The 22,506-nt window shown below is 40.9% G+C and overlaps 1 protein-coding gene across 6 annotated transcripts in view; it reads right to left on the bottom strand.

Annotated features, from left to right (window-relative positions):
- sulf2b (sulfatase 2b) overlaps nucleotides 1-22,506 on the bottom strand; it is a 73,236-nt gene that overhangs the window by 44,164 nt on the left and 6,566 nt on the right. For 2 of the 6 annotated variants that reach the window (XM_053848675.1, XM_053848679.1), the window contains exon 1: nucleotides 1,464-2,260. The gene's annotated coding sequence lies outside the window, so the exon portion shown is untranslated. Of the gene's footprint in view, nucleotides 1-1,463; nucleotides 2,262-7,433; nucleotides 7,517-21,392; nucleotides 21,485-22,506 lie in introns of those variants that run through there. The other 4 variants (XM_053848676.1, XM_053848677.1, XM_053848680.1 and 1 more) reach the window with 4 other exon arrangements.

Genomic DNA, 22,506 nt, shown 5'->3' with positions numbered 1-22,506 from the left:
ATAATGAGATTTGCTCAGGAGTATTACTTATTAAGACAGCACCATGCTTTTCTCTGTCACGTCAGCCAAGGATAATAATGGAACTTTGGCCTTTGGCGTGGAAGATCAACAATTTACCACGTCATCGCAAGCACAGAAATTAAAGTAAAACAGAAACTAAAGCAATTACAAGACACAACAACACCCCTCCTAATGAGCTCACAAGATTACATTAAACAGAGACTGGCAGTTTAATGTTACACTTGCTTGACCTCCAAATCACACTTCTAAATTCCATTCATAATTCTTTTAACATCATGTCTTCCTGCTTACACGAATGCAAAATGAATGACAATCCAGTCTTTTTCCAGAGCCAATTTCACATGCAACATACTTAGACTAACTGTTAAATATCATTGCTTCACATGGTGCCATTTCAATAGAATCAACTTCTTTGGACAAACAACCGAATAAACAACATTAGCAGTGAAAATATAAATACTATCCTTTTGTGATATTCTTTTATTATTATTTTTTTGTAATGACCTGCGAATTTCTTTGGACTGACTGAAAGGAAATGAGGAGCTACATCACTCACTGACATGGCGCAAGTGGCGCAATGCTTTTTCAATCCATCACATTCAAATTGAAGGACTCAGAAATATTTTGTAAATACAGCTCCACCTGTCGTGGTTCGGGGAAAGATTATTTCACTCTAAAATTATGCTCATCGACCAACATTGGTCACTGTGAAGCAAACACATCTTAATCGAATATGCTAATAATAAATTACTGAGGTCAGACATGTCGCAACTACACTGAACAAACTCCAGACAGCAACAACTCTTAGACATCATCAAAACTTCCTGCATCATCTTAAGATTTACGATGAAAGAATTATTGAACAAATGAGCAGCCACAAGTCGAAAATAGCTTTAGTATCCTTTTATGCTTTACTGATTTGTTTTATGATCCCACAATATAGCTGGCTGACATATATTTAATGACTGTAATGAACGTTTATTGTCCCGGAGAAACCATTTGTTACCTTGTTAGTGCACTATAAAATCATAACAGCGGTATAAAAGCAGAGCTAGGTGTGTCAGCCTCACTCCTTTCCTTCCTCTACCCTCATCCATCACCTCTCCTACTTGTTCTTGTCCTCTCTCCAAGCTGACCTCAGTGTGGCAGCTGAAACCCACGTGTTCTTAAACAGGAAGTCATAAATGTATACACAAAGCAACACACACCACCGCTATGTGAAACTACCAGCAGGCAAACTAGTTTAATAACAACACGGGCTCAGCAAGGACGTATGAGTGGAAAAAGTGGAGCAACAGTGCGAAACAAAGCAGCACTGAGCAGCAGCTCAGTGAAGTAGAGCAGAACTGAAGACTCTTTACAAATCATCCGAGAAATGACGAACTGTGAAGCGCACAAGCGGAGTTTAGATTAGACGGAAAGTCGAATGGTAGCACTCCTACCTCCCACTTCTTGTGTTGTTTGTTATGGGTCCTCTCCTCCCTCTGGAGTTCCGAGCTGTCGGCAGGTGTTCTCCTCTCTGACCTCCGGGGAGGAGGGGGTGACTCAGATCACACTCTCATCTCTTCCACAGAATTCCAGCCAACTTCTGTGCACGCTAGACACCTTCTTCCGGACCGTCTGCAGAGGAAGAGAGAGCGCTCAAAGAAGCGAGCGAGCAGAAGTCAGACTTCTGTTACTTCTCCGTCTTCTTCCCTCGCGCTTTACGTCCTCGAATCTGAGTAACGGCGTGTACGCTTTTCTCCGCCGCTGGACGATCCATCTGTTGCAACACGTCCACCTCACTTTCACTCTCCCTCCTGACTGACAGAGGGAGCCAAGGGGGCGGGCTTAATTTGCCAAACAGCCAATGAAGGAGCTGGAGCGAACCTCTATGTTAAAAGCGGGAGGAGTCAGCAGACGGCAACTCATAAACTGCAGTACATTCATCTCTATATAACGGATTTGTGAGGACCGCAGACCAAACTTGAGCCTTCGAAGAGTCAAAGAAAGGAGTGACGATCGATTAAAAATGTAAAGAGATGAAAAAGGATCTTAAATAACCTTTCAAACGGCCACACAGATACACACATTTCAAAAGCAAAAAAGTTTAACAGTTTAATTTAATGAGCAGAAGAGCGCTAATTTTGAGAAGAGTGACGAGTTAAAGTTGGAAATTAAATCCTTTAGCTGCTGGAAGAGTATGTTGGGATCTTGATTAATAGATTGAGACATACAGTACCAGTCTCCAATGGTATTGAGCTTAAGGCACATACCACAGGAACAGGATAAGAGCAGCCAAAAGGTTTCTCCCCACACAGCCCCTTTAGTCCCTTTAGTTTGAGTGAGCAGCGCAGCCATCCAGTATCTCAAATGAGATCAAATTCAGGGCAGGTACAGAGGACGCCTCCCGGCCTCCTACCAGAGGTAGAGCAAGAGGTGTGTCCCAGCAGAAGGAGGCCCTCAAGCAGATGCAGAACATGCTAAACAGATTGTGTCTATAGTTCTAGAGCACCTCAATATTGACCCAGGAGGTTTCTGGGGAGACCTGACTGCATAAAACACACACTAAAAGAAAATGTGTATCTTGTGGCTCAAGAGCATTTGACAAATAATGTAACAAATAAAGTGTTCAAAAAAAAAAAAAAAAAACAGAGCACAAAAATAAAGAGGGATGAAACAGAGCAGCAAGAGGTGGCGAAAAGTAGGTGGAGGGCAGACTCAAATCGAGCTGCTGGCACAACTCCCGGCTGCTCATGTGTGTCCATGAAACTGGTGGCCTCAGTTTAAGAGAGAGAGGTGAGAAGTGAGACTGGTGCAGAGTTACAGCAGGACAAGCAGTCTGCTTATACTCTTCCCATTAAACACTATGTAAACACAAACACAACCATCAGCACCGAACACCACGTCACACACTCTCATTTGAAGATATTACACTTCACACTTCACATATATTTAGTAGTTCAGCAGTATGTAAATACTTTTATGTGGCGCATCAACCTTACATATTCAATCTAGACATATCTTTAACTTGGTTGGTGATCAACTACATATTTTAGTACTTGTTTATCTTCTTGCCCATGAATACAAAAGCATGACACTCGTGACTTAATCCATTTATTACTTATCAGTGCGTGATTCTTCAAATGGCATGTTGGCTGATCATCCCAATGTTTTTCTAGTTTGTCCCACAGTGCACGGTCATTTAATCATATCACTGTTTTTGTTCACATCTAGAATTCACTGCAAGCATCGAAGAGCTTGGCAAACAGCATCATTGTGCCCAAGAGACATCATCCAGTATAAGCAAATCTATCAACAGCAGCTCTATCTCTGGTGCTTCAGCCTTTTTTTCTGGAGAGTAAGAAAACACAGTTTGTACATTAATCCTGTTTACTGCAGGGTGTTGATTTTCTCTTTAGGCTCCCTGAAGGCATGAGCGCTGTCAATACCATCGAGTGAAAAGACAAATGGACCAGCATGTTGGGCTCTAACAACACTGCAGAGACTCTTCGTATCCCTGCCGCATGCTTTGGGTCGCAGTGACCCTGCATTTACTTTATCAACCGAGGAGTCTAAACTTCTGTAAATTTGAGTACGACACAAATAGTGACTTTGGAAAAACACGATTCCAGGATGACAGTCAAGCGGCACATCTTACAATTCAGAATTCAGCCACAGACTGACATCTTCTCCACTTTGGACCAATGGCCATGTGGAACACAATTAAATCCTGGAAAGTGACCTGACAAAAAGATAAGCGGGTGAAGATGATGAATGCTTGAATGAATAACTGGTGGAGGCAAACATTGAGGGAGAAAAGTAGATAATGACGCACATATAATCTTCAACTTGTCAATCAAAACACATGCACAAGCATCTACAGATTTGGTCACATTTGAATTGTATTGATGAAACTGTGAGGTTGAGATTTTTGTAGAGTATTTAAAATCAATCTTCCTATTGCACACAACAGCACAGTCAGTTTCTGTACATTTCAGTAATTTATTTAAAACAGCCAGGAATCTTAGAAGACATAGTGTCACATTGCTGACTGTGGAAAGTAAACTGTTACCGGGATGCCACTTCTATTGAAGCAATTTGAAGATTGTTTACACTTGCTAGGAGCAGTTTTATGATCCAGTCTGTGTCTGTCTGTTGTTTTTTATTAGATGTTTAACATGATGAGATGTACTTTTTTCCCAAAACAACAGTAAAACATCATTCACAGTACAGGACTGAAGACAGGTTGACTTCTAAAAGTGCTCTTACTTTAATTGTCAGTCTGGAAACTATTATGCACGTGTTTTGGAGAATTCATCTCTTACTTGAAGCATATAGTATGTTGACTTCAGAATTCGGAAAAGTCGATGAGATTCCAAACAAAGTTTTTCCATAAACCAAGCAAGTTGGTCATCGAAACACAAAAACAATCTCTAAATTGAAATCAGAGGATTTCCCAAAAAACGTGGGAAGCAAATAGAGAAAACATCTGAAAGGGAAAATGATCAAGTATTATTGGGCACTTTGTTTTAGCAACAGAATCATATTCATGTTGCTTGCTGTGGGATCTCTAAATATCTTGCGTGAGAAAGGTGACTCACGCGGTTGAGTGTTTTGGTGCTCCGAGCCCGACTGGAAATTGTAGTTAGTGATCGTCGTGCTGCTGCTATCACAACAGAATTCCGTGCATGTGTGTGTTTCCAAGCATGCGCGTGTGTAAGAGGGTGATAAATGAGCGTGCAACCAGCCCGGCAGGGTAATTCATTTCTCAACCTGACCAACATTTACTGTCTGACAGAGTTAATAAATGGCTGCAGTACTCACGCTCGCCACCAATGCTCACACAAAAACGAATGCTTTGGAGAGTGTGATATTCTAGTTTTGCAGAGTATTATGTTATTAGACAGCCAAGAGATTGTAATGACATCACCACTAACAATGGCCTTGAATTTCAGTACACTATACCTTCAGGATAAGGCGTTCCCAGCCTGCATAGGTCAGTGCAAGAGGTCAAACAAGGGAAAAGCAGTTAACTGACATCAGCATGATTAATGTACTTGGAAAGCTGAGGTGACCCATGTGAGCACGCTGTGAGCTACTCGCTCTCCCTATAGATGTCAGATGTATGTGTCACGCCTTGTCACAAGCCAAGCACAGTAAGACCAGTCATTAGAAAGGAAAGAAATTCATGTACACATCTGGGTTGCATTGCCGGCATTCGGACTATTCTGCAGTGGGAAAGATGACTCACACCCATCTGTGTTTCTTTGATATCAAGCAGTGTCCTCCCTGTGCTTCATTTACGTCAGTTTTTACATTTTACTTAAAATATACATATGTGGCACTGAAACGAAACCTAAAGGAATTTGGGGGAAAAGCCAAACTTGAAATTGAAAAAAACTAAGCCAAATAAATCAGTGAATGAGGCAAAAATATCAAAGGGTTTTGTGCACAATTGAGGAACAGATGGATCATAAGAGAAAGAGCCAGATTGGTGCAGCATCTGAAGTCATCAGATTGTGCAGAAAGGCTTGCTTACAACTGAACAGTTCATTAATGTTCCAATGATCACCCCCCACAAAAAAGCTCTCATGCTTATAAGGGGCTGGATTCTGATCCTGACACAGGTGAAGTGTGCAGATAGCTCGGAGTACAGCCGCTGATCCTCCACCCTTACAGGAAGCCAGAGGGGATGATTTGTGCTCCCTGCTAGTGTGCCTCCAGGATGCTGCCTGGTATGGAGTTCCCAGCAGGGAGGAGGCCGCGGGGCGGGCCGAGGGCCTCCATCAATCATTTGGTCAGCCAAAGCTACTGGAAGTTAAGTTTCCTCATTCAGATACGCAAATGAATGTGAGACGTTACTACACACCATTCAGAGAACAGTATGATGTTTAACCCAACAAGGCAAACACAGGCTGAGGCGCGATTAACTGCAGAAAAATGTAACACCCTTTTTGGAGGTACTAACTTATGACCTGATTCTAACCCACATTCAAGTGGTCATTGAATCGATCGCACAATTTAGAAATTCAGGGAATTTAGCAGCAGGTGAAAAGTATAATAGCAACAATTATTTCGGTGTTCTCCACAGTCCTGACTGCTGCATACACTCACCCGCGCACTAAATGGGAGTGGCTATTAAATCTCTCCCTCCTCATGACTTCATAGATTTTTCCTGTCATTCAATAAAACTCAGCAGCACCCTTCCCTTTCATCACAGAAGCTTTTCAATTACTAGCCTTTAGCAGTCATCGCGAACACGTCCTCGATTGTCCTTTTCGTACTGCAATTGTATTCTCTGTGTATTAAAGTGAAGCTAGAGTTACATCATCATCAAATAATTTACTATGACTCACCTGCGAATGATCAATTTAAAGAAAATTGTTTTGTTTTTTTTTTTACCTGACAGACAAGCTGCTGCTGCCAGATCATAATGTTCCACTTTCACCCACACACACTCATGAAAATACCCCCACCCGTCCCTCAGGGGAAGCTTGTTTCTATTCAACAAACTGCAAATTAGACTGACCCTTCTCCGCAGCCCCCTAACCCGCACACATACAGAAGTACACTGTATGTGGCACACACAGCTGCAGACACAATCCTCATATGCTCTATGCCCTCTCCCTCTATCCGTCTTGGCTCGCACGCTCACTTTTCTTTCACTTTGACTCCACTCTTTAGAAGCCCCGTCAAGCCCCAACACACGAAATAGCCATTGGCTGGACCACACACACATACCAATCGGACAGACATGGGAAATGAGGGGGAGAAGGTCATTAGATGGACAAAAGAGGCAGAAAAAAAGGCATCAGAAGAGTTAAACACCAGTTGATGGATGAGGGGACGGACATATTGGGTGTTGATGCGAGTGTGAAAAGAGTTAAGCACAGAGAGTTGAGTGGCTGAATAAATTGAGGGATGCACAGATGGGAGAAGTGGTGGAAAAGAGAAAATGACTCCACAATGATTCCACAGAGATGCGTTTTCTTCCAATGTCAGTGTGACATTTCTGATGCCACGTACTTGGCGCTCAAGTGTGTGTAGAGCTCTGGCGCACCTGTCAACTATATCATTTTATTGAATATGAGCTTATTAAGGGGAATCAAAAAAGCATTAAAAAAGTGCACTCCATCAAATGTCGGCGTTTAAACACACAAGCTACATCATAAAGGGCTGTATAGAATACCTGTGATGTTTGGGACTAGGTTTCTGCCTTTAAATCCCCACTGATGCAGCCACTTTCCTGGACTCTTCATTCAATGTGTATATTTCATGAGGACAATTAAGGACAATGAGATAAAGAAATCAATTCAATATTACATGTTGGAAGCAAACCTAAAAGGCAGGGACCATCTTCACAGGAACTCATGATCTCTGATGGCTGAGCTTTACATCTCATCCTTCATAGGAAAATGCCAAAAACTCACCTAAAGAATTCATCTGAGAACTTGCGTCACTGAAGGACTTGGAGTCTCCTTATCATTAAGTCTCGTAAACAAGGTGGAGGGAACTGTGGAGAAGACGAAGAGGGTTAAGATAAGCAAATGAATGCTAAACAGATGCAGATGCCTTATGGCAATTGGATTAGCAAGCCCCCTTGATGCCTGACATTGAAGTTTGTTTTTTGGATTGGTTCCTAGATTGATCTCCTGTGACCACGTTAATGTAATTCTGGAGGTGGTCAAAGCTGTGCAGTGTAGACATTTGGGGGTGGTGTCATCAGACAGGTGCCTTCTGAACATACCAGTGCCGCAAGTACACGAAAGGCAGTTTTGAAGTAAGATGATAGGGAAAGAAAGGACGGACAATACTACGTAATACTTGTTTTGTGTTACTAGTTGTAGCTGAGACCACCTATCTCACAACCGAATCAATACCATGCCACAGCATAACTGGACGGAGACAAGTCCAAGACTTTTAGAGGTTGAGACCAAGCCCAACATCGAGACCAAACTGAATACAGCATACAGTACAGAAGCATGAGTCAATTTGGCAGTCTGCCCTAGACCACCCAAAATAAAAATTACTTCCAAGTAAGCCAACCACCCCGGAATGTTTTAAAGAAGTGTGTTTGGACACATAGCATATTTCAGATATAGAACTTTTTGCGGTCTTATTAAAATGGGTTTTCAGGACTAGCTAAATTATGAGAATGTAATTCTCCCAAAAACGTGTTGTGGCCTGCAGCAGCTGCAGCAACCTTAAGAAGAAAGGTGCAACATTGCTGACAACTGGCGTTGTTACCCGGCAACAGCTTATGACTGTACACGCGCTGCAGCTAAAACTGTACATTTGTGCATGCGGGTGGTCAGAACAATTTGGCCTCCGGGGGCCGACAGAAAATTCTCATTGGAATGAGGAATGAAGAAGGATATATGTTGGTAGTCATGGCAACAGTGTCTGCTGAAATACATTCATTAGAGCATTGACATGCTTTGTTGTGAATTCTAAAGCAGACTGTATGAATGGAAATGAAAATAATTAGCTTTACTGACAAAGATGAGCACGATTCAGGTGTAGAATGCAAAGAGGAAGAGGCATCATAATCATTCATAAACAGTGAATTAATAGCCAAATTTGAATGCTGATATGTAGTAAATAGATTTGCTGAATTATTCTCCGGACTAAATCATAAACAGAGCCACAAACTTTTTGAATTTTCATCGAAAACTCTCTTCAAATACCTATACGTCACTTATATCTATACGTGCAATGGTTTAATTACTCCTCCATTGATAATAAAACTCTTTATAGTCACCATCCAAGCATATATCACACCTAATTCCATTTTTCCGTCACTGCCAGTAAATAGTAGGCTGTCAGCCCTGAGTGACATGTGGTGTGTGTAGGTGATGGACGCATGGATAAACCACTCCCCGCAGCCAATACACACACCAGGGGACACGGGCGATGTGAGATAAAAGTGATGACACCGAGCTCAACACACATCATGACAGCATGAGGTAGAAACGCAAACCGAAGATGAACATTTAATCTCAACACAAGCATGTGATAAAAACAAACTCATAAGTGTGGAACATGAAAAGCTTGCAGTGCATCAGGATTACATCTCTGCTGTCAGCAGAATCTCCACTCTGTTTTCAATTATTTCCTCCCTCGGGACACTTCATTGCAGGAACACCAAACTCATTCACCTTAAATTGTTTGGGTAATAAAGATTAAACAGTCATTTTAACACTGCCTTCACATAATTTTGCACCTGCTACAGAAATCATTGCATAGTTTGGCTATGTCTCCATCGTGCAATGGGATAAGTTCTTCGTGACTAAGTGTATTAAAGAACATCACAATGACTTGAAGGGACTCGCTCCAACTTGGTTACAATATGCTCTTCTAAGCTCACTTTACTTCAACATGTTTATTTATTTCTTATGCATCATGGGACCATATTAAAACACAGGTTTTATTTAGCTGCCCATCGTGGTTAGAGTACCAAAACCACACCAGTGTTCTTTCTCAAAGCTTTCACTATTGAACACTCCCTGTGTGATCATCACACACTCTCCCCATCCACACACACATCACTCCAGTAGAGCACACGTTCTTCCCTCTACCTGCCCCCTGTCAGGGCTCTGCTCACCTCCTGTCAGACTTCACATCCCTGCACAACCTTTTAATCCACCACTGTTTCTCCAACCAATAAGGATCATTGTTAAATGTGCTGTGGCTTACAAGGCAGCGGCGGAAGTATAATGAGGACACTGTCAAATACAGAAACATCATTAGATGGCGGAAAAACCTTGCCAAACCACAAATTTAACTTTGCATTTGTGCCATTTAAAAGCCCCAATCGCTTGATGGACTAACTATCCTTCAGTTATTATGATATGTGTTATTCATTATGCTGGTTTACCAGGCTCATGACACACACTCACATATATATTCACACACTCCCCAATTAGCACTGACTGGCTTGAAGCCAAAAAAAAAACAGACTTCACATTGAAATTCAGGCCCATCGTAATAGACGTCAACCAAAAGTTTTCCGCTGGAAACCAAAAATATACTGAGCAGGTGTTGATCTGAGGACAAAAACTGAGAATCCTAAACATTATTGTTGGCAGTTTAAGTAGCAATAATGTTGGCACGCTCCTGCGATCACAATATCAAGTACAAGTGCGCATCATAAATTAATAGTCTGAATTTAGTGTCTGTAAAGAGTGCAAATTGTTCAAATGATAAGTCCTCCAAAGTATAAATTTGATTTGTTGCTTGCACAGTTGGCAATTTATTAACTGTTAATCACCTCATTACAGTTGCAGAGTGAAGTGTCTCCTTCCTTTCGGGTTTTTCTTTTGCCTCCTAATTATTTCACAGAAATCACCACAGTGTTTCATTCATCTAGCGGGGGAGAAATTCTGTCTCAGAACGTGACTGCAGCAACCCAAACTTTGGAGACAATGGTGAAAATGGAAGCTCAGCTAACGTAAAACGCACTTTAAGAATCAGACCACAATTGATCAGAGCAACATGCTGCACTATTGACCAGATTGATGGTAAGATTGAGGAGAACCAAATGGAAAAAGCACTGAGACAGTGCATACCTCCACTACAGAGCTAATTTCACATTACTTTATACAATCAAATGACTACAAAACAAGTACTCTGGAGTACACTGGAGTGATGTTAGTTTTGCAGCATTCCCAAGTGGGATGGATGGATGGATGGATGGATGGATGGATGGCTGGCTGGATGGATGGATGGATTAAACTACATTAAAATATGTTGTTGCACCAGAGAGACAGTTATTGCACATTGAACAAGTGTCCATTACTATGTAGTGTAGCGTACCCTGCTACTCTCCCCCCCCCCCCCGTGAGGAGTTGTAGAGTACGATGGCATGGTGTGCAAAAGAGTTCTTGAGAGAGACAGACAGACAGACAGACAGACAGACAGACAGACAGACAGACAGATAGATAGATAGATAGATAGATAGATAGATAGATAGATAGATAGATAGATAGATAGATAGATAGATAGATAGATAGATAGATAGATAGATAGATAGATAGATAGATAGGGGGAGGCCAGTGGGAGGTGATGGTATAATACATTTTAGTCAACTTAATAAAAATTGTCAATTGAGATTGAAATATCTCTTTTGCATAAAGCAATTCATATTATCGTGAAATTCTCAAATCAAATTACCCAGTGGCATTTAACTAAATTATAACAACAAAGCGGCTTAACTGTGTGATAAGAAGGAAATGAACAGGTTCCTAGAATTAGTCCAAAAATAATACGGTGTCATGGGTTTGCGCAAAGAAGATATGTGTATGAGCGATCACCAGGCAAATGTAATTGAACAACAAGTGGTCATCTGCAGAAAACTGTCTGCTTGTTGCAGAAAATACATTGTTATAATATACAGAAATGCAGTCACAATCTTGAATCAGATATTAAAATATTAAATCAGTAAAGTTTTGACCTGAGGAAGCCAAGGACATGGTGATGATGGTTGTTTAAATGCACCTGTCTGTTTTTTATCAGCAGGTTTTCAAATAATAACATGGACTCAAAGAGGTTATTTGGAAAACACAGCTGCATTCCCTCCTCTGGCAAAGAGCAGTGTGGGTGGATGTGTTTTTGTGAGTCTGTCCAGACAGCCTCCTATCAGATCTCTATCAGGTTATTGATGACCAAGAAAGTCCGATCAATACAAAGGGAGGTCACCTCTCTCCCCTGCGCTCACTGGTGCTCCTCTGTCACCTCCAGCCTTCCACTTTCTCGCCGTGTAATTTCGCCATCCCCTCGTCTGCAGGAAATGCGACTGCCTCATATCAGCCCACACTCACTTCTCCCGGCTGTCTCCTCCTGTTCTCGCCAACTTTTACTGGAATCGCATGATTTCATTCCGCTCATGTGGTGCCTGTTAACATTTTACTATACGTCACTATACACACATGGGCACGTACACAGGCGTACAGACACACACACACACAGTAGCAGAGGAGACAGTAGTCCACTGTTTGTTTCTTATTAAACAGATTCCTCTCTGATTACAGGCTGAAGGTTGGACAATGAAACGCTTCTTCGCTGCATCGGCTCGTCTGTGCCACAGTTTATAGCCACAATTGCTGGTGGCGCTTTCATCCGCCGGCCCAACAATTCTCAAGAAGGGCATGAAGTTTGTTTTAATTTGATCTGGTTTGAATTTCATCAGACACAGGCATTTTTCTGCAACAGATTGAGGCAGATTTCAAATGCCGAGCAGGGTGAACACCAAACCTGGGGACGCAAGTTCTTCGACTTACTGAAGACTACAGATGATCTCAGATGCATCTTTTCATAAGCTATGCAACACCTGTCAAGTTTATTATCCAATAAGGCTAAAACCAACACATTTACTGATTCAAAATTTTGATGACAGGTGATGATTAAAATCTGATCTTAAAGAAGTCAGCAGTTGTTGGACTGCCCCCAGAGATGACCACCAAGATCTCTACAAGGGACACACTGTGGTATGTAAGAACACAGCATTTAGTGTGGAGAGGACAGCAAAAGGTCCAAAACATATACATCCTGTTTGTATTTGTGTGGTGGAAAAAGACTGTAGCTCTAGTCACACGTGTAATGCTTTTCTTTCAATGGCCAAGACGCAACCACCATTAGCGCAACTCCAAATTTAAGTGCAACACTCACTAACTGTAGAACCATACAAGAGGCAGCTGGGAATTTAAATTGTGAAAGAAATCCAGTCCAAGTTGAGCAACGCCAGCGTGCTTCTTCAAGTGCTTTTTGTAGTGTGAAAGAAACCAGACTGCCTCAGCAGACTCCACTCTTCCTCTCTCAAACACAATTAAATCCTTCAAACATCCTCATCCTCCTCTGCCGCGAGTCTTTGCCACCCTCATAGAAACATCTCTTTGAGGACAGAAACCAGACACAGTTTCCCTCTCACACTCTGCTCGCCTGCCAACGGCGGGGTCATCCTGTCTCTTTGTCAGACTGAATGAACAGTGAATCCACAGTGGATTATTCTGCATCTGTTTTAGGTTTTTCCCAAAAATAGTATCTAATGTTCCAGACATAATCTGATGGTATTTAATCCCAGGTCTCTGTGCTGGGAAATGATGGCGGAAGAAATTCAGAAACTCATCAGACGATACATTATCGAGTGGAAGTAGATTTGGAGTTCATGAGGTCCACTTAAAGGGAGCTGCGATAGGCGGCTACGTCGGTTTGTTGAAAGGAGCATGTGAGGCGTTTCTGTCCAAATAAACTGAAATGAAATTTCACACCTGCTGACCTGTTTTACAACCAATTATCAGATGCAATATTTGGGTTGCCAGGTCATGGTGTTAACAGGTTCTGCACGAAGCCACAAACCCCATTTCCCGTGTAAACAACCCCTGACGGTTACATTTATTTAGTGATGTGGCGAGAGCAATGGAAAAACAGAGCTTGGCTTCTCTATCTTGATATGTGGCCTCACTCAATTACAACCTATCCAGCGGGTTGGTGATAGTTTAATAAAGAAATAATTTGGATATCTAGTACATTTGTGTTCAAGAGTGATAACTGGAGGTTAGCCGCTGGACATCATGTGGTGCTGAATGAATCGTTCATTTGGTCAAGCCCTAATGTGCTCAGTGTGAAGAATATTTTTTTCTCTCAGAACATTTCTAGTTCTTCTCTTTTAGATCATTTCAACTTTGAAATTTTATAATCACAACATCCATTTTCCTGTTTTCAAATAGCAGGTAGGCAGCAACACACCACTCCACAATGCCGGCCACACCAGCAACTAGAGCACCGAGACACTGCGTGAGATTCACTGACGTGGACTTTGTCACACCTTACATACATACAAATGTGTCTGCCTTCGCACTTGCTCCGTGACATCTGTTAAGATCGTACAGAACAAGCTGCAACAGAGAGTGATTGCTGGCACTATCACCATTCAATGATCCTTCATAGTTAAACTTGTGTTTTTGACTCCCAATGATGTCATTTATTTTTCTAAAATGGATGCATCTCAGCCCACACTACCTACACTTGATCTCCTTAAATCAGTTAATAAAACAAGTTCATATTTCTTAGGACATAAATTCAACACAAAACATATTCATAAAATGTTACCCGTAAATCTCACTCACTGTATTCAACAATGAGCAGCCATCAAAACTGGACTTAAGGACATCAACAAAACAAACAGTGGATCAGTCAATGTGCATTTTCACCAGGATATTACATGCTAATCCCACCGAGCTGCCTGGTTTGTTGAAAAAGCTCTAAAAATATCATAAAAGAGTAGATCAGGAATTGACAGGAACAATTAAATCAGTGTGTCTGGAGGAGAGGACAGAAGATGTGAGGAAAGAGGAAGTGTTATGTGGGTGATGCTTGGGAGGGGGACATGCTGTTACAAAAAAGCGTGAACACCACCTGTCAGTTTTGTTGATGCATTCGGAGTGGTATAAGCAGGATACAGCCCGTTGACTCCTGACCCTGAAACATGACTGAGGTCATCCCGAGGGAGGATTTGAAACCAGCAGCAGCTACATACATCAGGGATTATAGATTATCCATCTGTCAGCGATGCTGCTGACCCATTCCTCAAGAGCAAACAATGGCGACATGTCCCCGATGACCTCGCCGAAGACAAACAAGTCGGAAATCGCCGTGACATGACAGGTGTTTGGTAAAATGTGCGGAGATATTTTAGCAAACGCAGGACCTTTTCTTTAAATTGGTTCTCCTGCGCTCCATCACAGTTTCAAATTACATGAATATTAAAAAGAAAAGTTGCTACGATCCTGCTGACAGCGGGTTTTTGAAACTCCAGTTTCATCGCCCAGCGGTTGAACGGAATGAGTAAGAGCAAGATAATGTCAGTCTCACTGACAACTTTTAAATGGAAGCAGTTCCCTGTGCATAACTTAACATGCCAAATTTATATTTTCAGTCCAATTTTTGGGTCTGTGGCAGCACTCCAGATTTCAGGAACCTCGCTATATGTTCAAAATGTATTTAGATAAGACTCTCGCCAGATGCACTTGTACACATAAGAGAGGCCTGTTGTGTTTTCATGTTTTAATGTGAACTCATAGAACAATCTATATTAAATGCAGAAATAGAATGGGCCCGGACTATTTGTTTGTAAGGTTGAATAGGGCTCCATCAAACTGTCCGAGACATGACCTTTTATGTGGGGATCGGTGTCTGTGTGTGTGCACTTGGGTGTGTAGTGGGGCTTGGGAAAAAGAGTGTGACTCACACTGTAGGCTGACTCTAATAGACCTGTTTGGACATGCTTGATCAAACAAAAAACTCTCTCCACCACTGCACATTTCACTTTTTCCAAGCAAGAATAGTTTCAAATGAGTTATTTATTTTTGTATTTATTAGGGGAATTTATATCAAAATGCATCATGAAGCAGCGGAACATTCAGTCCAAAAGTCTCCTTCAGATCAGTTTAGAACAAAGATGAAAGAGAGAGAATAACACATAGATAAAACCAAAAGTATATGGAATAAACAACCAGAGTTTCAGAAAATAAAATGGTACATTTCAATACAGCTTGATTCACCTGAGCATGGAATGGAATGAAGCTCAAATTACATTTGGAGCACATTCCTCCTGAGATGACTTGCTTTGATTGATTGCCACCGATCCAAAAACCTCTCCCAGTCATAATCTTTCAGATCTAATCTTTCTATTTGAGTTTGGATCCTACACTCTTGACAGTGAAAAAAAATATTTAATCCATGCGAGATTATTCACTTCCACAAACCTTTTATTCCACGACTCCACTTGGACAGAATGAAACCACCGCTCTTGATGGAAACAAATCCAAATATCTGTCAAGCATGAGGCCACCACACTGGTTTTGGGCGGACAGTGATCGGATTAGTCACCACTTAAATATGCAGCATATAGAAATTAGAGAAATGCACAAGTCAAAGACGTCAGATTCAATCACAGAAGTAACCAAAGAAATACAAGTCCATCCAAAGAGGATCGACATAAATGGAATTTTCTAAAATGACTCTTTAATCTGAATACAAATTCGATTTAACCCTTTGTCTCTTGTCATGTTTAATAAGTGCTGAGCATTATGGAATTATTATTATTATTATTATAAATGTTTTTTTTACTAGTGTGAGCAAACACTGGCTCAGAGTGAAGAGAAAACTATACAGATTATATCTTTAACACATAAACAAAGGCTTGGAATTTGTTTATGAACTGGATTTTTTTCATACAGTAGTGGAAAAAAAAAGTGATTTCTTCAAAGAGTAAACAAACTTATTGCGGAAGCTTTTGCCTCCCTCAGCAGTCTCGTGGTTCTGGCCATTAGATGTGGAGAGCTGAGGGGTCACTGATCTAACAACACTAACAACTAAATGACCAACATATGGCGAGCAGAGGCGGGAAAACGACAGTGGGCATATGGAGGGAGATAGTGCCGCCATTCCGCAAGTATTAGACACTTGGTTGTGTTTGCTCGCACAAGATGGTATTTCTGAAGTGCAGCTGATAAGAGAGTAACGATAGCCTTTGTTTTTCATCCGTTTGTTTTTGCCCGCTGACAGAGAAACAAGATTAAACTCGGAAAAAGTTTGGCCGAGGACAGTGTTCTCGGAGTTTGTTCCCACAAAGATGGGATGTTGCATAAAACATATATTTATATATTTGTTGACTGTGTTCCAATCTGCAGTGCTGCTTTGCTGTCCAAGCTCATAAGAGTAGCTGAAGATTGACGCACACTAGCTGAGCTACTAAAGTGTTACTCAGTGAAAAACAAATAACAAACTGTGTTTCTCTAATTAACTGCATGTCGCTGATTTTTCTTCAAGGTTGACAGCAGAGCACCATGGAATTTTTTATTTTTTTTAATCAACTGCACTTCACTTCCTGTTGGTAACAAGACAACAGGTCTCTGCATGCGGAGGCAGCAGCTATTCTTTATGTCCAGAGTAGATATTAAACATTTATACAGGTCATTTTAAGGAAACTTTACCGTTATAGAGGACAAAGAGACAAACAGTTAAAAAAAAGTAATGCACTGGGACCAATTATAGGATGAAATATGAGGATATATAAATGTGTGTCTCAGTGTGTGAGTGTGAGGGAGCGATAGGCAATGAAGGTGGTTAAGTCCTGGTTCACTGACACTCCCTCAGGCACAAATTTGTATCTGCTGACTCATTGCAAACTAACAGACACCGTGCCCAGCTAATGCCATGTGTGTCTGAATGTGTGTGTTTTTGTGTGTGTCCTCCCTCGAGCTTCATGCAGCGCATAAATATATGATAATATTTGGCAACCATTCCAGCTGTCCAATGTCCTGTTGTGCTGTGCTACAATGGTTCAATGTCTAATAAAAATGTATATACAAAAAGATGATGAAATAACATGTAGAATTCTGTCATTCTATTATTCCATCCTTGTAGCCCTCCAAATGGGACCAGAAAAAGTCAAGTATTCTCTGAATAAAAGTCACATACTGAGGTGTGACTTTTATTCAGAAAATAAAATGTCTGTCTATAGTGTGCTCATCTATTAGTATAATATTATGTGCTGTCGCCAAGCAGCTCTAAATGTGGGTGTAACTTCACCATGATAAAAAATGAAATTCAATTTGCCACATCTGTTGAAACAGGCCGTCTACTACCTGTCTACTCAGCATTCAGAGGGTCTGACTGCAGCTTTGAGCAAATGTTCTCCATTTGTTCAATAATAAATGAAGGTCTTTTTCTTCTACAGCCTCAACCTGAAGAGGTTGGATCGGAACAAGCGCAGCACAGAGAGTTTTTCTCTCTCTCTCTCAAGAGTCGGCAGTAATGGTTCCCACTGGGAACAGCCTTATCAATATCCCAGTGGATGCAGTGGAGATGAGGGGAAAAGGATCAAAGGTTGAACAATTAAAGGCGCAGTACGTGAACCCAGACTGGAGGGGGGTCTTCGGGGGAAATGTAACTCATTCCACTTATCTGCGTGTATCTCCATGTTTGTGTACAACAGTTGGATGAGAAGTTTCTTAAATCTGCCCCATTTCACATGCATCATGCGTGACTGGCTGGGGAGCATAGTGCAGTATGACACAGATTTTAGGGGAAATTTCATGCTGCCAAATATGGTCATCTCCCTTACAAGCCACTGCAGCATTTCATTCAGAATTTTGACTTGGTGTACAAAATAAAGGATGCGGTTAGTAGCGAATATCAAACGTTTTGTGTTGTGGAGGGGGAGGATTCCTGTCTGGGTCAAGAGTATGAGGTTATGATAGGAGGACACATTTGTAAAGGCAGCCAGTGTCGAAAATCACGAAATGAAGTGCCCTGAGGAAACCCATTGAGGGATGGGCAACATATTCTCTCTTTGCAAGTGGACTTGTACACAAATACAAATACAATGCAAATAGTCAGTATTTTACAGCTTTAAGTTTTTCATACTTTGAAAAAAGTCAAAGTATGAGTGTTTTCTATTTTTTGTCTTGCATATTCAAGTTTTATCAGGGCTTCCTTTCTGCATGAGATTTTATTTTAACCCTTTTATATATATTTGCACAGAAACTTTTGGGTGCAAACTTCAGACTAGGATTCTTTAAAGTGTTTTCAGCTACTGTGTAAGCTTTAACTGCATGTCAGAGCACTTCAAACCGCTCAGCTTCAAAGAACTCCATTAGAAGTCGGCTTCAAATATTAATATCTGCATCCAGCCAGCCTGCTCTTTAATCAATACTTCTACTGCTGCATTTTCGCTGTCACATATCAAAACATTCGCCCAATACAGACAGAAGAAGACATCCACAAGCACCTTCACCAGTCTGCGCGCCTGATTTCCATTTGATTAGGTATCTATTATTTCCCCCGCAGACGGAGAGAGGCGCCGAGACGCGGTGATTATGATCATCAGGGTTTCGGAGTCTCAAGTTTGTTTACAATAAGACACTTTCCATTTTGAACCCCTGACAACTCTTTGTCATTATCAGTCTGGAGTGTGAGTCAACACAAGGAAAATCATGTCACTTCACAAAAGCACTCCACACTGGTCTTTCAGGGTGAAGACAGTGTTGTTCAGGCCAATGTTTATAGGATTCAATACTTTGAAAGTTCCATACAAGTTGTCAGAAGTTATTTGACACCTTTTCTCAGCAGGAACTTAAAGACATGATAGTAATAGTTCATAGCCATGACACCATTCATTATTAGTTGTTTAGGAATAGAATTAAATTAACTAAAGAATGAAGTTTTGAACCGTTTCATGTACCTTTTCATCATAAGAGCAAGAAGCGGGTTGTAATTTGTAAGGTTGCATGACTAGTATATCACATAGTTCTGTTGGTGTAAATAAGTATGGGTGACCTTTGGACTTTGCAGGACAGGATCACTTTCATACCGGCTTGTATGTGTTCTATTCAAACAGTGACATACCAAACTGAGTTGTGTTCAATGTGTAGTATTTAAGTACATGCATGCTGGATAAATCGCGTGACGCTAGCCGGCAGCAGTATGCACCTGGGCTGACACATTCTGATGACGCCTTTTCAGATTTCCATTGTTGAGCTTTTATAGCCTCCAAAAAAAGAACCTTGAGAATGAATCGGACCTGGTACACACCATATGTCTGTGTTGCTCCCTGGTAATGACATCACACTATGTATAGTTCATAGTTGACACTTTCTTGAGCTGAACAGATTAAAAAGTGAAACAATGGGCGGTGGTTGAGTCGAGTTTTAGGATGTGGACATTTGTTTTGCCAGCTGAGTCTTTATTTATTAAGCGGAAAATTACGTTTGTATCATTCTTGTGCTTTTTTAATGTATGGTGTTAGGTAAGTGTAACATCTGGCCTATCACTTCTTACATGGTTTTTCATCCCAATGACAGTCACAACCAAAACCATATGGGAGCACAAACAAAATTCTAATCTGAATAAATGGTCACCAAAGAATGGGAAGAACAGAAAGGTAAAATTCAAGTCATTGAACAAGGTGATATTGGATGCAGACAATGTGTTCCAATTACTTTCTGTATTTGCTTTTAACTGCCAATACGCTTTATTTGAATCTCCAAGTAATTCTAGACGCAATGTGTGGACTGTTTCATTCAACGGTATCTCAGCAACCTGCCGATGACTTCCCTCTGGGTGGAAGCTATTCACAAAAGAATGGGGGACGGGGGCATCGCCACACCTAACTGGACCTGGGCCACTATATACGGGAGTAGGAGAAGAAAAACACGCGACGCCTTGATTGAGAAACGAGATCAGGATGGTGACTCTGTGCGTCCGCCCACCGCCTGATTATGTTGCTAGGCTGGGCAGTAAATTCCATATTTCTTTCCAACTCAAACTGACGTTGAAAATGGCAACACAAGTCAGTGCATGTCAAACAGCAAACATACACACACACGTTTGTCAAGAGACAGCAGGTATTCATTATACAAGATCAGACAATCTGTAGTTTAATCCAGGAGGCCTGCACGAAGACACTGTCGAGATAAAATCCAGATATCTGAACCTTTTAAAGATTACAATCCTTATACTTAAAATAACCCAGAAATTCAGGACAACGGTAAAAATACACAAGTAGTAACTAAATTCCAGATCTACTTGATCAACCACCAGAGATTACAATTATAAATCCTATAGAAAATAGGATTAGAAAACGATTTTACCACTCTTCATCACAGTGGCATGACGGTCAAGACAAAGTTGCCAATACACAATATACAGTCCAATTTTCTCAAAAGCTTTCGCAATGCATTATGGGAATGGATTGATGAATGGCAGGTGAAAATTACATTGCAGGGCTTTGAGTTTGATGTCTTATTTGGCATGAGGAAATTGCTACAGCAGAGGAAACATACATAAAGCACATAAATAACTAGATTCAAACTTTCTTATAGGAGCAGAAGTGTTTCACCAAGCGGCCCAATCTTAAATAAATGACTCATTAAAAAGCCAGCCTTACTCTCAAATTTCATCAATGTTTCTTTCCTACATGTATAAATCTTTAAAAGGAAAAGCAGCATCAGTAGGAGGACAGGCATCTAGACTTTATTTGACTTTCAATATGGCAGAAAAAAACGACCCCATTAGTCAGTAGCCTAATGCTGCTCTGGTTTGAAACATTATTAAAGGAAAGTTTATCACACGGACCTCACAGTAACAGCCCTTAGGAAGACTACAGTCAGTAAAATATGTCTGTACATGAAAATGTACGTCCACCAAACTCTGAATCACGACCTAAACAAACAACTAAGAACCAAACATCAATGAACTGAGACTAGTCGGGAGGGGCACAAATGTAACTCAACCAGTTAACGCAGCGCATTGGCACATCTGTGAGTATCAGCGACTCTGGGGCAGGTGGAGCACAACACGTGGCGAAATTAATTAGCAGCGTGACTCACGGTTTGATGAAATGGAGTGAACGACTCTGTGTAATGAACATGCCGAGGACAGAGCCTTCCCTTGGAGCCGGGGCTTCTTTGCGCATCTGTAGCTGGAGAAGAGTTTGATGTCACAGTCAGTGTGTGAGAGCAGTCAAATGGTGATTTCATGAATTGTAATGAGCTTTACAATCTTAGTTCTTTTAGAGGTGGATCACACATGTCATCACAATTCGGATCTTATTAAAAGTGCATACACATTTTTAAATAAAAGTATACCATTCTCCAATACAATATAAAAACAACAATGTTTAGGTAATTAAAAAGGATTATTAAACAGACAGAAAACTTAGATATTAACAACACACTCTTAAGAGCAAATAAGACATGACATATTATTTTGCCAATGTAAGAAGACAGATAAAGGATCCTACTAGTTCAATGCCCTGGTTGCAGCCTGAAAACTATGAAGTAAAAATACAATTGTATGTGAAAATGCATAACTATTTAAATATTTTCATGTTATAATACACTCACTTTTGTTCCCTGGTTTCGATCCACAGGATAAAAATATGTGCCCCCTGAATGGCTGGACCAATTGCTTTAATGGCTTCTGACAGCAGAAGACGTGTTGTCTTTCTCTAATAAGCTAATGGTCATGAGGGGTGGGATTTCTGACCAGCAGGAGCAATAGAGTGCATACAGCTAGTGCTTATGAATATGTCACAGGGCAATCCCTCAGTCTATATTTATGCTAATCTGTGGGTCAGAGCAGAAGATTTTTCTAGCTGCCAAGCAACAAGCAATTGTAGTTTCATTCTTTAAAGCTCTATATCACTATAATTCCCAAATTCGAGGAATCAACGTCAGGTAAAAGAAAAACGGACATAAAGGGTTTAAAAAGTTTTGGGATCCTTAAAGGCAATAGTGTAGATGTGTCAAACTTGAGGCCCATGGGCCACCCATGGACAGAGATATCACTGTATATTGCCTCATACTATTATAAAGGGATTAAACGTTATGTCACTACTGATACTATACATGCCATTGTGCACCGCAACAACTGAAGATCCGATGAAGTAGCAGTTACTGTAATTAAAGTAAAATATTAAATCAAATATATAATCTTGCTTTA

Source organism: Synchiropus splendidus, chromosome 18, assembly GCF_027744825.2.
Source record: "Synchiropus splendidus isolate RoL2022-P1 chromosome 18, RoL_Sspl_1.0, whole genome shotgun sequence".
Lineage (NCBI taxonomy): Eukaryota > Metazoa > Chordata > Actinopteri > Syngnathiformes > Callionymidae > Synchiropus > Synchiropus splendidus.
This window is presented reverse-complemented; position numbering and strand designations above follow the sequence as displayed.